We start from the raw sequence: 16288 nt of genomic DNA on the forward strand, positions 1-16288 counted from the left end.
TTGCTCAACTGGCCAATGTAGGTCAGTCAGCACAGGGCTGACAGGTGACTGGATACCAACAGTGGAGACGTTTGCTTGAGTTTAGAGTGGTGAGCATGGGAAGCTGACCTGGACAGTGTTACAATACAATGGAAAACATACATAGTTGAGAGCAACGGATTAAGAATCTTCTTTCTCTGTACTAACATTCACAGTACAGGAACTTAATTTTTCCCAGTTTAGGAAAAGCACCCAAGTACTGCAGAGTTTGCAAATATCCATACCACAAAAGAAAACCAAAGAAGATCTCAAGTACATAAAACAACAGCAACTGGAAAATAGTCATGGAGAAAGCAAGATAGACAATGGGTTAATACCTCATTGGAGCGGAGCATTTTGTAGCAAGCCCAGAATATTGGACCTTTTCCTTCACATTTCGGCTGAAAAATAATTTCAGCCAAAGCTTGCCAGAAATGAAAGCTGAAAACAGCGTGACAAAGACAATAGAATATCTTGCACTTTGATGAATGACGGAACAACTAACTATCTCCTATAGCCAATGTCAAATAACGATCAAGAAAGAAACACAGAATGTGCAACAGAAAAACAAGCCATTCATGCCAGTGTTTATTTTTCTCTTGAGCCATCCACATCACTGTAACCTTCTGTTCATTTCTCCCTCATGTACTTATCTGCTTTTCATTACACACATCTCTATTAGTCACCTTTATTACCCAACATGGTACCAACTTCCACATTCTCACCAGTCATCACCTAGAAAAGGTTTCTTCTGAATTTCCCCATTGATTCCTTGGTGACTATCTTATTATTGATTGCCTTGAGTGTTCTACTACAATCTTTCATACGTTTAACAACTTCAATTAGGCCATTCTTAAGCTTTCTATTTTCAGGACTTATATGGCAGAACTTTTTCATCCTTTCCTGATAAATATAACACACAGATCTGATATCACCTTTGTAAATTTTTGTTGCATTTTCTCCAGTGCCTAACCATTTTTATGATATGGCACCCAGAACCACAGACAACTCAGGTGTATCTAACCTAACTTCAATACATCTTTGGCATAGTCTCATGCCTTTTCAATCTATCCTTCTGGAATTAAACTTTAATGCTTCACTTATGCCTTTACTTGCCTGCATTTCTACATTGCGGCTTGCATATTTGTGCTCTGAAATCTCTTTGGTCTTTGACCCTTGTATTTCAATTTTACAAGCAAAATGTGTTCTTATTTTACTTACCAAACTACCTGACATTTGCTTGTGTTGAAATTAATTTTCCAATTATATACTGTATTCTACAAATTTATTAATGCCTTCTTGCAATTTGCTGCAATTCTTCACAGTATGAACCATTGATGTCATCTGCAAATTTAGAAACTGAGTTAATGATTTCAAAGTGGAATTGGTAATATAAATTATTGACAAGTGGTCCCAGCAACAATCCTTGGGAAAGGTTAACTTCCCACCTTCTGACAGTCTAAATACCTTCAAGTCTTACTTTCAGTTTTCTATCCATTCTGCTACTTCTCCACTGATTCTGCATCCTAACCTATTTACCAAATTATAATGAAACTTATCAACAGTTTAGATAAATTACATTTACTGCATTACCCAATTTCTCCCTTTGCATCATCAAATAATTCATTGAATTTGGTCGAACAAGTCTTTGCCTTTTGAAATCATGCTGTTCATCTGTAATTTTTGCTTCCAGATTTTTTTTTCTCTATTTACTCCTTCAGTTGGAGTTCCACTATTTTCCCTATCACTGATGTTAAGTTAACTGATCTAAAGTCCCTGCAATGTTCTATCGCCCATCTAAAATGTAGGTTTGATACTAACTACCCAACAATCTGCCGTTTTTCAATGAATTATTCAGTATGGATAATAGCATTTGGTATAGTTTTCCTAGATACTTTTAAGAAACGTGGATGCAGTCTGTACGAGGCTTCATCGAAAGTTATTTTATACTTGTCACTTTTTATTTCAGGACCGATTATATCACTTCTTATCTCATCTAATTTATCATCTTGGTAAATACCAAAGTCAAGTAATTATTCAATATTTCTGTAACTTAACTATCATTCTCTATGTACGCACATTTGAATGTCTGTGTGCAATTTTGGTCCCTTTATTTAAAACGGATATAATTGCACTAAAAGCAATTGAGAAAATGTTCATTTGACTGATTGTTGGACTGAAGACATTATCCTGTGGTGTAAGTATGTACAGGTTGAGCTTGTAGCTGTTGGAATTTAGAAGACAGAGATGATATTACTGAAACATAGATGATCTTAGGACTTAACAGGGTGAACACTGAAAAGAATATTTCTCCTTATGACAGAGACTAGAACGAAGGGACACTGTTTAAAAATAAAGGCTTTTACGTTTAAGACGGAGACGAGGAGAGCATTGTTTGTCTATGGGGATAGAGTTGAGGCAACACCAGACTAACCGTGATTAACCGAAATAGTTAAACAGGCTCAAGGAGCTAAATGATCAACTCCTGCTCCTAATTCATATGTACGCACTTTATGTATGTATTTTATCCCGTCTATTATTCATGAATTAGAGTCAAATAAGGTATCAAAAGAAAAATAAAGAGGAAAAAATGTTAGAATAAGTGAGATAGAAAAAGAGACAGAAACAAGAACATATAAAAATAACATTGAGGAGCAACTTACCTAAACAGAGCAATGAGAAACAATCATTTATATTGTTTATTTGGGCAGAGGAGAAGCACCAGCCTTGAATTGACAGTTATCACATAAATCAAAGGAACATCCTAAATTATGAGCATTAAATTTCTGCAATGAAATTAATGGTCAATTCATGTTCAAATCATGCAAGTTTCTAAAAGTAATGGCAAAGCTAAGGACAAGATCTAGTTTGGGTGGCGTAAGCACAGGAGCAAAGAAAATTGAGCAGAACTAAAATAAATAAATCCATCTTTGGGTGACACAATGAGAAAGATAACAAGAGGTTTAAGTTACAGTCATTCAGCGTGGAAACAGACCCTTTAGACCAAATAGTCCATGTCAACCATAATCCCAAACTAAACTAGTCCCACCTGCCTGCGCTTGCCCATATCCGTCCAAATGTTTCTTATTCATGTACTTATCCAAATGTCTTTTAAATGTTGTAACTATACCCACATTCACCACTTCCTCTGGAAGATCATTTCACACACAAACCACTGTGTAAAAAAGTAGCCCTTTATTTTTTCTTAATTGTTCTCCTCTCTCCTTAAAAATATGCACCTACTCTTGAAATTCCAACCCTAGGGAAAAGACAACTGCCACCTACAATGAAGGCAAGCATCCTAAATGCTTTCTAAGCTACCTCATCTATATGTGACACAAGCTTCAAAGAATTATATACATGAACCCCTAGATCTCTCTGTTCTACAGCACACCTAAGGTCTTAATTTTAATTAAATAAATCCTGCCTCGTTTGTTTTACCAAAATGCAATACCTTGCATTTATACAAATTAAACTTCATTTGCCACTCCTTAGCCCAAATGATCAACATCTTTTTGTAACCTTAGATATCCTTCGTCACTGTCCACTATACCACCAATTTTGGTGCCTTCTATGTTATCACCTAAATCACTTACACAACTTACAAACAAAAGTGGACGCAGCATTGATCCGTGTGGAACATTGCTGGTAACTGGCCTCCAGTCTGAAAAACAACCCTCCAGCACCACTCTCTGCCTCCTGCCATTAAGCCAATTTTGTATCCCATTGGCAAACTCACCCTGAATCACATGTGATCTATCTTTATTAAGGCAGAACTTTGCCAAAGGCTTTAATGAAGTCCAAATAAACAACATTCAATGCATTGCCCTCATCAATCTTCTTGGTTACTTCTTCAAAAGCTCAATCAAGTTTGTGAGACACGATTTCCCATGCTATGCTATGTTTTAATCATTCCTTGCTCCTCCAAGTGTAAAAAAAATCCCATCTTTTAGAATCACCTCCAACGTCTTACACACTACTGAAATCAAATTCATAAGTCTATAATTTCTAGGCTTCTCCTTACATTCCTTCTTAAACAAAGGCAAAAGATTAACCACTCTCCAGTCATCCGTCACCTCACCCATAGTTATAGATAACACAAATGATTCTGCAAGAGGCCCTGCAATTTCGTCCCTAACTTCCCATAACATCCTGGGATACGCTATATCAGGTCCTGGAGATTTATCCACTTGTATATTTTCTAAGACTTCCAGCACTTCCTCTTTTGTAATGTGAATTGATTTCAAAATATTAATATTTATTTCCTTGCATTCTCTAGCCTCCATTTCTGTTTACTTATATCTCTCCCATCTCCTGAGGTTCAACACAAAGACAACATCTTTGATCTTTAAGGGGCCCAACTCTCTCTCTAGTTGCTCTCTTGTGCTTAATGTTTTTGTAGAAATCTCTTTGGACTATTCTTAACCTTATTAGCCAAGGCTGTCTCATATCCCCTCTTTGTGCTGCTGATCGCCCTTTTAAGAATGCCCCTACACTCTTTATACTTCAAGAGATTCATTTGATCCCATTGTTATCTCTAATATATGATTCTTTCTTCTTCTGACTAGAAGCTCAATTTCTTTACTCATTCACTGTTCCCTAATCCTACAAGCCTTACTTTTCACTCTAAACAAGAACATTTGAGGACTCTGGGACTATGCTCAATGGAGTTTATAAGGATGAGGTGGGATCTGATTGAAATGTTTCAGAATATTGAAATGCCTGGACAGAGTGGATGTTGGAAAGATATTTCCATTGGTAGGAGAGACTAGGACCCAAAGGCACAGCCTTAGAGGAAAAGAAAGACCGCTTAGAACAGAGATAAAGATAAACTTCTTTAGCCAGAGAGTGATGAATCTGTGGAATTCATTGCCACAAAAGGTTGTGGAGGCCAGGTCATTGAGTATATTTAAAAAAGATACATAAGTTCTTGATTGCCAAGGGGATCAAAGGTTACAGGGAGAAAGCGGGAAAATGGGGTTGAGAAACCCATCAGCTCTGATTGGATGGCGAAGCAGACTCAATGGGCTGAATGGTCTAACCTCGCCTCCTATGTCTATGATCTCATAATGACGCTGAACTCATGTTATCTCAGTTTTGAAGGCCTCTGACTTATTAGATGTCCCTTTACCCATGTAGTCCACTCCAATCAATTTTTGAAAGTTTTTGTCTCAAAGCATTAAAATTTGCCTTAGTCCAATTAAAAACTTTAACTTTTATGGAATGCTTATCATTTTCTATTACTATTTTAAAGCTAATAGAATTATGATAATTAGATCCAAAGTGTTCTCCCACTGTCACTTCAGTTACGTGCCTGTCTTATTACCCAAGAGGTGGTAAAGTTTTGCTCCTTCTCTACAAGGAACATTGACATATTGATAAATAACATTTTCTTGAACACATTTAACAAATTCTTCACCATCCAAACCTTTAACACTATGGTAATCCCAGTCAATCTTTGGAAAATTAAAATAATCTGCTATTACAACCTTATTATTCTTACATATACCTGAGATCACTCCACAAATTTGTTCCTCAATTTCCCGCTGACGAGAAGGGAGCATATAGTACAATCCCAACAAAGTGATCATTCCTTTCCTATTTCTAATTTCAACACATATTTTCACTGGATGAGTTTTTAGAAATATTCTCTAGTTACAACAGTAATGTTTTCCTTAATCATAAACTCCCTTCCTCTTTTGCCACCCTTTCTACCTTCCAGTAAGATCTGATACCTGGAACAATGAGCTGCCAGTCATTGAGTCATGCAGCACAGAAACAGATCCTTCAGTCCAACCAGTCCATGCCGTCCATAATCCCAAACTAAATTAGTTTCACCTGCTTGTGCTTGGACATATCCCCCCAAACGTTTCTTATTCATGTACTTATCGAAATGTATTTTGAACATTGTAACTGTACCCATACCCCCACTTCCTCTGGAAGTTCACTGCACACACAAACCACTCTTCGTGTAAAAAGTTGCCCCTCATATCTTCTTAATCTTTCTACACACATCTTAAAAATATGCCCCCGACTTGAAATCCTGCATAACAGGGAAGAGACACTTGCCATTCACCTTATCTACACCCCTCATGATTTTGAAAGCCTTGATAAGGTCACTCCTCATACTCCAACGTTCCAGTGAAAAAAGTCCGAGGCTATCCAGCCTCTCCCCATAACTCAAACCTTCCATTCCCAGCAACAATATTTAACATCCTTAATCCTGACACTAGGAAAGCAACACAAAATCCTAGATTCATGCTCACTGCTGTATAGTCTCCTGTCTGTGCCCAAAAGGATAGTCCCCACAACAATTATTCTTTTAAATGTTGTCAAACCCCGCCTAACAGAGTTCATTCTTAGTGCCCAAGATCTGAAGACCTCTTCTATTTTCTTCTGAGATACTATCACTCTGAACAGTACCCAAAACTGAATATTTGTTTGAGAGAGGAATAGTCACAAGAGACTTCTGAATTACCTTCTAACCATTCCTGACAGTCACCCATCTATCTGATTGATCCTGCTGTGTAATAACTTCTCTAAATCTACTAGCCACCTAAATCTGTGTCTCTTGTATGCTTTCACTGCCATCAAGCTGAAAGAAAAAGCAGATTCCAATAGCATCTCTTTCCTTATCCAAAGAATTAATATTAAGCATGCAAAAACAAATCAAACATAAAACCTTAAATGAAACCAATCACTTAGCAAACAATCAAATTAAAATGACAACTCCTTAAGTGGTCCAGTAGACAGCTTTCAATCCTTTGATTAAAAAAATCTCACTCCAGAGCTGTCCACATGCATGTCTCTCCAAAAGCTCCATAAGCAAAACTCCATTGACAAAGAACTTTTCTCTGTGATTTAAAAAAAATCTCCTTCCATAAGTATACTTTTTCTTAACTTAAAACTCAGGGGGGGATAAAAAGTTTGAGCTTTCCACATGTAAGCCTCTCCAAAAGTTAGAAATGGTTTTCTCTCATTAAGTTAAAATATTATCATAACATCTGATGAATATGTTCAAAATTAGAGTGACAAAACTAACCTAGTCACTGTAGTGACCAACTAGAGATAGGGATAATTATAGGTGGAGGCTCGGTGGTTCAGTAGATAGTACTGCTGCCTCAAAACGCAAAGGACCCGGGTTCAATTCCAGCCTCGGACAACTGTTTGTGTGGAGTTTGCATGTTCTCCCTGTGTGAGCTTTCTCCAGTGCTCCAGTTTCCTTCCACAGCCCAAAGATGTGCAGGATAGTTGGATTGGCCATGCTAAATTTCTGATTCGTGTCCAGGGCTGCGTAGGTTAGGTGGATTAGCCATAGCAAATGTGGGGTTACAGGGATGGGCTGGGTTGATGAGTCTGTATAGGATGCTCTTCAGAGAGTCAGTGTGGACTTATTGGGCTGAAAGGCCCCCCTATTTCCACACTATGGGGATTCTATAACTTGCATTAGAGCTGTGCAAGCCACTTTGAGAGTGAGTGTCATATGATAGAATACTTCATTAATATGGAGAGTGATGTAAATAAGCTCCTGAATCTGAAAGGAAACTATGACAGTCATAGTACGGAAACAGACCTTTTGTTCTGATCATAATCCCAAGATAAATTTGGCTCATAATCCCTCCAAATATGTCTTATTCATTTACTTATTCAAATTTTTTTTAAACGTTGTAACTGTACCCACATTCACCACTTCCTCTGGAAGTTCATTCTGCATACAAACCAGTCTCTGTGTAAAAAGGTTGCCCTTCATGTCTTTTTTAAATCTTTCCCCTCTCACCTTAAAAATATGTCCTCTAGTTTTGAAATTCCCAAGTTTTGAAAAGACACCTGCATTTATACCCCTGAATGACTTCATGAACCTCTATAAGTCTCCCCTCAACACCCTATGCTCGAATGAAAAAAGTCTCAACCTATCCAGCCTCTCCTTATAACTCAAACCCTCCTTCCTGGCAATATCCTGGTAAATCTGAACCTTCTGAATATCATTCCTATAGCAGGGTGACCAGAACTAGACATGGTACTCCAGAAGAAGCCTCACCAATGTCCTGTACAACCTCACATGACATCCCAACTCCTGCATTCAAAGGTCTGGGCAATGAAGGTAAGTTGCTAAAAACTTCCTACATGTGATTCAAACTTCAAAGAATTATGTATCTGCAACCCTAGGTTCTACAGCACTACCCAAGGGCCTACTTTAAATTAAATAAGTCTTCCCCTTGTTTGTTTTACCAAAATGCAATACCTCACATTTATCTAAATTAAATTCCTTCTGCCACTCATCAGCTCATTGATCAAGATCTCTTTGCAATCTTAGATATCTTTCTTCACTGTCTACTATACCACCAATTTTGGTGTCATTTGCAAACTTGCTAACCATGCCTTCTACATTCTCATGGTGCGGGACACAAGCTGACTATGATAAATTGGGAAATTGGAATGGAATTTGACATTTTCTTACTAAAAGAACTGAATATACAAGTAAAGAAATGTTGTTGCAACTGCTCATGGCATTAGTGAGACTGCATCATGAGTACTGCAATTTTAGAGCCCTTACTTGAGCAGAGATGAGTTGCATTGAAGGCAGTTCAGAGAGGTACTCGAGATAGATTACAAAGCAAACCTAAGAGATTCAGAAATTTAGGCCTATATTCTCTGAAGTTCTGAAAAATGAAAGGACATCAAATTGAGGTATTTCAAATACTAAAGGGAAAATGACAAAGTACATTTAGAGAAGACGCTTCCTCGTGTGGGGCAATCTCAAACAAGAAGTCTAGCTTTAGGATAAAGGGTAGCAGATTTAAAACAAAAATGAGGAGAAATTACTTAACTCAAAGGGTCATGAATCTGTGGAATTCACTAATCAAGAGCGTGATGGATGCCAGGACACTGAGTAAATTTACGAGGAGACAGACAGATTATTGATCAGTAATGGTTTGAAGGGTTATGGAGAACAGGCAGGAAAGTGAAATCAAGGTTGAGTTTTGATCAGGTATGATCAGACTAAATAGCAGAATAGGCTTGAGAGACTGAGTTGCCTACCCCTGCTCCTAATTCTTATGCTTTTTTTTAATGTTACTTAAAGATATGATGGTGGATAGGCCATGGCAAATATTTTAAAAGTGCAATCCTACTTGGCACAAAAAGAAATGAGAAAGGTGGCCTATTTTGGCTTAAAAAGGTAAATTCGGAATATTATTAGATCCAAGGAACACAGATGGGCCAAAAGCAGCAGCACAACTAAGGATTTTACAGTTCTTGAGAGAAATGATCAAGGGTACTGGGGAAAAGGTGGAAACTGGATACCAAGTTGGATGATCAGCCATGATCATACTGAATGGCAGAGCAGGCTCAAAGAGCTGACTAGCCTAGCTGTGATCCTATTTTTGAAGAAAATGACTATGGAATGAAACTAAATAGGAGTCTTCAGTGAGTTTGCAAATACACAATGGGATGAATAGATTCTGTCGAACCCATCTCAAACTTTCAAACATTGGCAAACATTGTACTATTTGCATTCAAATAACATCCTAAGCGAGAGATTTAATTTTGTTCCAATGAAAAAATTTGTAAAATGCATTGCTGCACACATAGCATATTGCTGCCTGATTGGGCAGCTACTGTTGGAAATTAACAATTTTTGGGCCCTGTTAGTTGATTACACCTAGGATAGCAGGATAATTTGAACTTCAGGTGTGGCTGTCCCAACTCTTTTGCAAATAAACCCAGTCCCAGGTAAAGATAGCATCTTTGAAGTTATGATGGTCAACAACATGACCAATGAATTTTCACTGGCGATGTGGAAAAGTTAGAACTTCAAGGGAAACCTCTGCTGACAGGTAAAGAATCATTTAGGAAGAGGACTTGTGCTTCCTTTAGCCACAGATGAGGAAGGCAATAGGAAACCAGTTTATGCTTTCTTTCTATAATAAGAACTGATAGTGCTGGAAAAACACAGCCACTCTGGCAGCATTTGTGAAGAAACAGAAGATCATCAAAGACTCACATTCAATTCAAAATGTTAACTTAATTTCTCTCTTTGCAAGGTTCTATCAGATCACTGTGGGTAAAGAACTCTTCAATGGAGATAATTATGATTCTAAAATATTGCTACCCACGAAAAGACTAAATTCAATTCAGCAGTAGATAATTTCAACATGGTCATCAAGGATTCAAGGTAGTTTTTAAAAATCATTTGATAACTCTCTCTCATTCTGTGGAATTAGGAATATATTTGAGGAACGTACTTAAGAAAAGTTTGAACTGGAAAATGAACAGCAGTCCCTCATTCTTTCTCTGCCATTCCACGAGATTTGTATCTCATCTCCATCATCTAATTACTTAATCTGCATCTCTTCATTGCCTTACCTACCAAAGCTCTGTTGATCTTAGTCCTAAAAATACCAGTTTACCCCAAGCTTCAAAAGCATTTTGGAGATTATGGTGGTGGTGGTGTACTGGAAGTTCCAGATTTCTACTACCCTCCGCGTAAAACCACCTTTGAATGGCTCGCATCTAATTTTAAGATTACACTTCAGGTTTTAGACTGCGTACTCAACAGGAAATTGTTTCTTTCTATACTTACCCTTCAAGCCTTTGAGATGGATAAGATTAATCAGAAATATTTTTATGGTGAAAGCTGAAATTGTATACTACTGCAGTTTTAAAAAAAAAAGCCAAAATTAGCCTATAGTCAAGAATTTGAATGTGGTCAGTTCTTTGTAAAATTTTGTCTTAATCATAATTCCACTCAAGTATAAATGCCAAATACTTTCCACAAACTGATCATGAGTCCCAACATTAGGGAAATTTAAGAATGATGTAAAGTAATCTACTGGGTGAATTCAGTCAGCTATGACACTCTGCTACAAAAGGTTAGTGAAATGTTATTAAAGGAAGTGAAAGCAAATGACACAACACTGATAATATTTCACTGACAGAATGTCAGGTTTTTTTTAATGAAGTTGGCTGGAGGTTAAATATGGGCTGAAGACACTGTGGAGATCTCTCCTACTCTTTCTCCAAGAGGACCATGATATATAGTGCATCCACCTAAGACAGTAGATAGGGCTTTGGTTTAATGTCTCATTCAAAAGATGGCACATCAGCAAGTGCAGCACACCTTCAGTGTCATCTGAGATTTTCTGTTCATGTCTCTGAATTATGGATTTAAAGCCACAACCTTGTGATCCACAGGTAACAGTGCTACACACTAAACCATGGGAGCAGCAGTACAAAGAAAAAGGGACGGCACAATGTTTCACTATATCGAGTTGCCCAAGATATTGTGCTATTAATTGTTCAATCCAGATTCACAACTAATCTCTCTCCAAGCAGAGTTACTGATCTGAAGTTGTTGGGCACTGAAGAAATGTGCGCACAGGACAGACACCACACTACACAGGTAGATGGGGAACATAAGATCAAAGAGAATCGAGTATAAAAGTAATTTGCTAAAACTACACAAGGCATCTGGAATACTGTGAACAATTTTACACCCATCACATAAGGAAAGGTAAAGGAGCATTGAAGGTAGTCCAGTGAAGGGATATTGGGCTGATACCATGTATGGAGGGACTGTCCTAGGAGGAAAGGCCAAATAAGTTGAGCTTGTACTCATTGGAATGTAGAAGAATGAAAGGAAACTTTATTGAAACATACAGGATTAGTTGAGTATTTGACAGGTTAGATGTAGTAAGGTTATGTTTTCCTTGGGGAGAGTCTAGAATCAGAGGGCATCATTGCAAAATAAGGGATCGAACATTTAAGACAGATGAGGGGGAATTTCTTCTCTCAGAGAGTTGTGAATCTGTGGAATTCCTTACCATACAGGACAGAGGCTGAGATATTCAGATATTTAAAAAATAAGAGATTCAACAGTTGTATGGAAAAGGAGGGAAAGTGGAAGTGAGAATGATCAGATCAACCATGATCTCATTGATTGATAGAGCAGACTCAATAAACTGAATGGGTTCTGGATTAGTGGTGCTGGAAGAGCACAGCAGTTCAGGCAGCATCCAAGGAGCAGCGAAATAGATGTTTCGGGCAAAAGCCCTTCATCAGGAATAAAGGCAGAGAGCCTGAAGCGTGTAGAGAACCTCAATTGTTTTTACCTCAATAAACTGAATGGCCTACCTGTGCTCCTGCGTCTTATGGTCTTAAATGACAAATTAACCATGATCAAAATATTTTGAGAGAAATAATAATTTCAACACTTTTATTTTTAAATGTCTGCCAATAATAGGAAAAATGGCTATTATTTAGTTCATGAAATGAAAAATCATTCAGAATAAATTAATATGTATGAAAATTAATCTTTTCAAATCTTTCATCAACTTTTCATGTGTCACAAACAGAAACATTACACCAAGAAATTTTGAGGGGATTGCCGACAGTTTGCTAGTGGTGACATTAATAGTCAGTGATCTTAACCACCAATCCCCTACAACTCCCCCACCTCCACATACACACGTGTCAGAGAACTTAAACAAGCTAAAACAGCAAGTGATCACTTTCCACTGAATAACAATCATGTTCTTGATTGACTTGAAAAATAATTAAATGTAATAAATCAGTTGAAGATTTAGCAAAATATATCACTGCAATAGACACCACAGACGACACGTCATGTTATACAATATAACTGATAAATAGGAAATCTGATGGTAATTGAGAATTACCAGATTAGATTTTACGATAATTGATCTACCGTAATTTGTACACTAACAGCTATAAATACAGAATTCCGCTCAACAAGAACAATGCACATCTGAATAGTGTTTTCCCATTAACTAACTCGGTGTAACTTTAACCAAATCACCCTGGCCTAGTTTCAAACTTAATTGTGAGCCAAACCAACATAGGTCTAGATTCAATTCCAATCTGTGGTACATACAGACATACAAGTTAGGAGCAGGCATTTCTTTTTCATTCATTCACGGGGTGAGAGCATCATTGGCTAGGCCAGCATTTATTGCCCATCCCAGAGGTCAGTTGAGAGTCAACTACATTGCTTCGGGTTTGGAGTAATATATAGTCCAGATTCATGGTCATCGTTAGACTCTTAATCCCATTTTTAAAAGTTGAACTTTTTTTAAATCGAATGTAAAATTCCACTATCTGCAGTGGTGGGATTTGAACGCTGGACCCCAAAACATTACCTAGCTTTCTGGATTAGCAATCCAGGGATAATGCCACTAGACTATTGTCTCTCCTGAGTAGGCCACTAGATCCCTCAAGCCTGCTCCACCATTTGAGAGTTAATGGTTGTTCTGAATGCAACCTTAATTATATGCTCCCAAGCTTATCTCTGAAACTTTTAAACCCTTTTGCTTACCAAAAGTCTATCTACCTCTGCCTTAACAAGTGTGCAATGCTAATACGGAACTTAATCCATGTTTGGAAATTGCGGTTAACAAGAGCATGAGGAAACTTGAAAATTAAATATGTTTTCAAATAAGTAAACAGGTGAGAATACTCAGTTATTGGATTAATTATAACACCATAATGAAGTAATTTTCTTCAAAACCACATGTTTCAAAGCTCCATATTCTGGCAATTTTATAAAAAAGGTAGACATTTTTCTAATGTTCATTTAAAGAGAAATTTTGGGTAGACAGAGTATTAACATTGAAGTGAAAGGAAGAAAGAACAGATTTGCATTAATATTACACCATCCACCATCCCAATGATATATTTTTATAAGGTAGTCACCCATGCAGTGTAAAAAATGCAGTAGCCAATTTTCAAACATGATTCCACAGCAATGAGACCAGACAAACCTTTTCTGAATATGTCAATTGAGGGATTAATACCTGGTTCTTCATTTTAAATAGTGCTAGGATTACGTTTACATCAAGTTTGAGAGCAAATTGGGCCTCAGTTCATTATTTCATCAAAGTACAATGTTTCTAATGGTCGAGTAGTCCCTGAACTCTGCATTGAAAGAGTCAGGTTGATTCTGTGCTTAAGTCCATAACGTAAGAATTTAATGCACAAATTTCTCACTTAAACTATCAACTAAGGGGACCTGTGCTAAAATAGTAGACCATCTCTCTTCCTCAATATTTAAGTGCATGGTTCTTATTGATAAAGCTTTTGAACCACCTGCATAATTGTTAGCTGTGGTTTAATGAGTTGCATTCTGACTTCAGAATTGGACATTATAGGCACATATGCCACCTAGACTTGGCATAAAATCAAAGCTGATTTTCCCCAGTGCAGTAGAGAGAGTGCTGCATTGTTATAGGTGCCATCCTTTGGACCTATTGTCAAAGTGAGATTTTGTTTACCAATCTACGTGGATATAAAGGATCACGTTGTTATTTATTAAAAGTGCAGAGGAATTCTACCTGGCTTCCTGGCTAGTATTGATCCCTCAATCAAAAACACAAAAGAAATACATTATTATGAGCATAATGTGGTTGCCACATTCCCAACATTATGACAATGATGAAACTTTGAAAAGTATTTCATTGACATTAAGGCACCTTGGAACATCAGGTACTTGTGAAAGGTGCTGCATATTTGTCATTCTCCCTCTCATGTAATAAAGACAAGAGAATAACACCTGGCTCCATCTTTCCCCTGATACACCATCACTGATGCGTGGATGCAAAAGATGTGGGTAAGGTTCTATAGGAATATTTTGTTTCTGTCTTCACAAAGGACAGGGATGTAAAGAAGAGAAATATGAAATATTATAGGAAGCAAATATAATGAGAAATGACGCACTGGAGGGACTGCCCTCCAAGAAGCTGAATAAATCATCAGAGTCGGGTGAACTGTATTCCCTTGTTACATGAAGCCAAGGAGTAACTAGTGAATTCTCAGAGGATTGTTGTCCAATCCTCACTGCATACAGGCAAGGTTTCACAGGACTGGAGGTCTGAAAATGCTGTGGCATATTCAAAAAGTCTGCCATGAGTAGGCCATTAAATTACTGGCCAGTCAGTTTGGCTTCACTGATAGGCAGCGGAATCAATATTGAGAAGTAGGATTAACTATTACTCAGAGGAGCATGGATTAATCAGGGAGAGTCAGCATGGTTTTGTTAAGGGAAGGTCATGTCTTACTACTTTAATTACATTCTTTGAGGGAGTAACGAGGAAGTTAGACGAGGTTTCTGCATCATGAAGTTTAGCAAAGCATTTGACAAGGTTTCACATTGAAAAAAAAAATAAAGCGCATGGGATGTTTGCATTGTATATTATTATTGAATATTTAGACTTTAATGTGAGAAGTATGATTGGGAAATTTGCAGACAACACAAACTTGGCCACATTATTAATAGTGAAGAGGATGGCTATTTGCTGCAGGATAATATCAATGGTTTGGTTAATGGCAGAAAAATGGCAAATTTAATTCAATCCAGAAAAGTGTAAAGATCAGGCAAACAAAGCATGGGAATACACAATAAACTGGAAGAGTGCATGCCTACTGGTCCCTGAAGGTGACAGCTGAGGTAGGTAAGATAGTAATAAAGGTACATGGGATGTTTCCTTTCATCAGACAAGGTATTGCTGTGTTCTTCCAGCCTCCTGCCTATTTTGGATTCCAGCATCTGCCGTTTCTTTGTCTCTTGTCCTTCCAGATGGCAGTGGTCATAGTTTTGGAAGATGTTTGGTGAATTTCTGCAATGCGTCTTGTTCAGTGTACACCCTGCTGTTAGAGAATGTCGGTGATGGAATGAATGGATGCTTGTCTATGTGGTGCCAATCAAGTGGGTTGTTTAGTCCTGGATTGTATCAAGCTTCTTCAGTGTTGTTGGCACACTCATAGCTTGTGCCTTGTTGATGCTGGACAGGCTTTGGAGAGTCATGAAGTTAGTATTCCTAGTTTCTGACTTGTTCTTTTAGCTAGCATATTTATAGCCTGATCAACGGTAACCTTCAGGATGTTGATAGTGGGAATTCAATGACGATTATGCTATTGAATATCAAAGGGTGATAGTTAGATTGGAGGAAAGGTCATGATAAAGCAGCTGAAGATGGTGGGACCTAGAATGGGTTAAAGTAAAAACCCTCAACACCTTTAAAAGGAACTCAGATCTGTAACCTGCAAGGCTACAGACCTGGTGCTTTTGAGTGGGATTACAACAGATTGCAAGTTTATTCAGTGCAAACATGATAGTCTGAGTTGCCTCCTGCTAAGCTGTAACTTGTGTGCGGTTCCTCTTTCACTCTCATGTACACTGATAATCTATTAATAAGAGTAAATTTGTATACTTTCCTGCCCTATTTATTGTTTGCTGTTTATTCTGCTAATGTACTAA

The 16288-nt window shown here is 37.6% G+C and overlaps 1 protein-coding gene across 2 annotated transcripts in view; it reads right to left on the bottom strand.

Moving 5' to 3' along the window:
- Positions 1-16288, bottom strand: part of ubac2 (UBA domain containing 2) — a 246884-nt gene that overhangs the window by 144892 nt on the left and 85704 nt on the right. The window lies entirely within an intron of this gene.

This window comes from Chiloscyllium plagiosum, unplaced genomic scaffold (assembly GCF_037043375.1).
Source record: "Chiloscyllium plagiosum isolate Xiang-an unplaced genomic scaffold, Cpla_swu_hap1 HiC_scaffold_6, whole genome shotgun sequence".
Taxonomy (NCBI): domain Eukaryota; kingdom Metazoa; phylum Chordata; class Chondrichthyes; order Orectolobiformes; family Hemiscylliidae; genus Chiloscyllium; species Chiloscyllium plagiosum.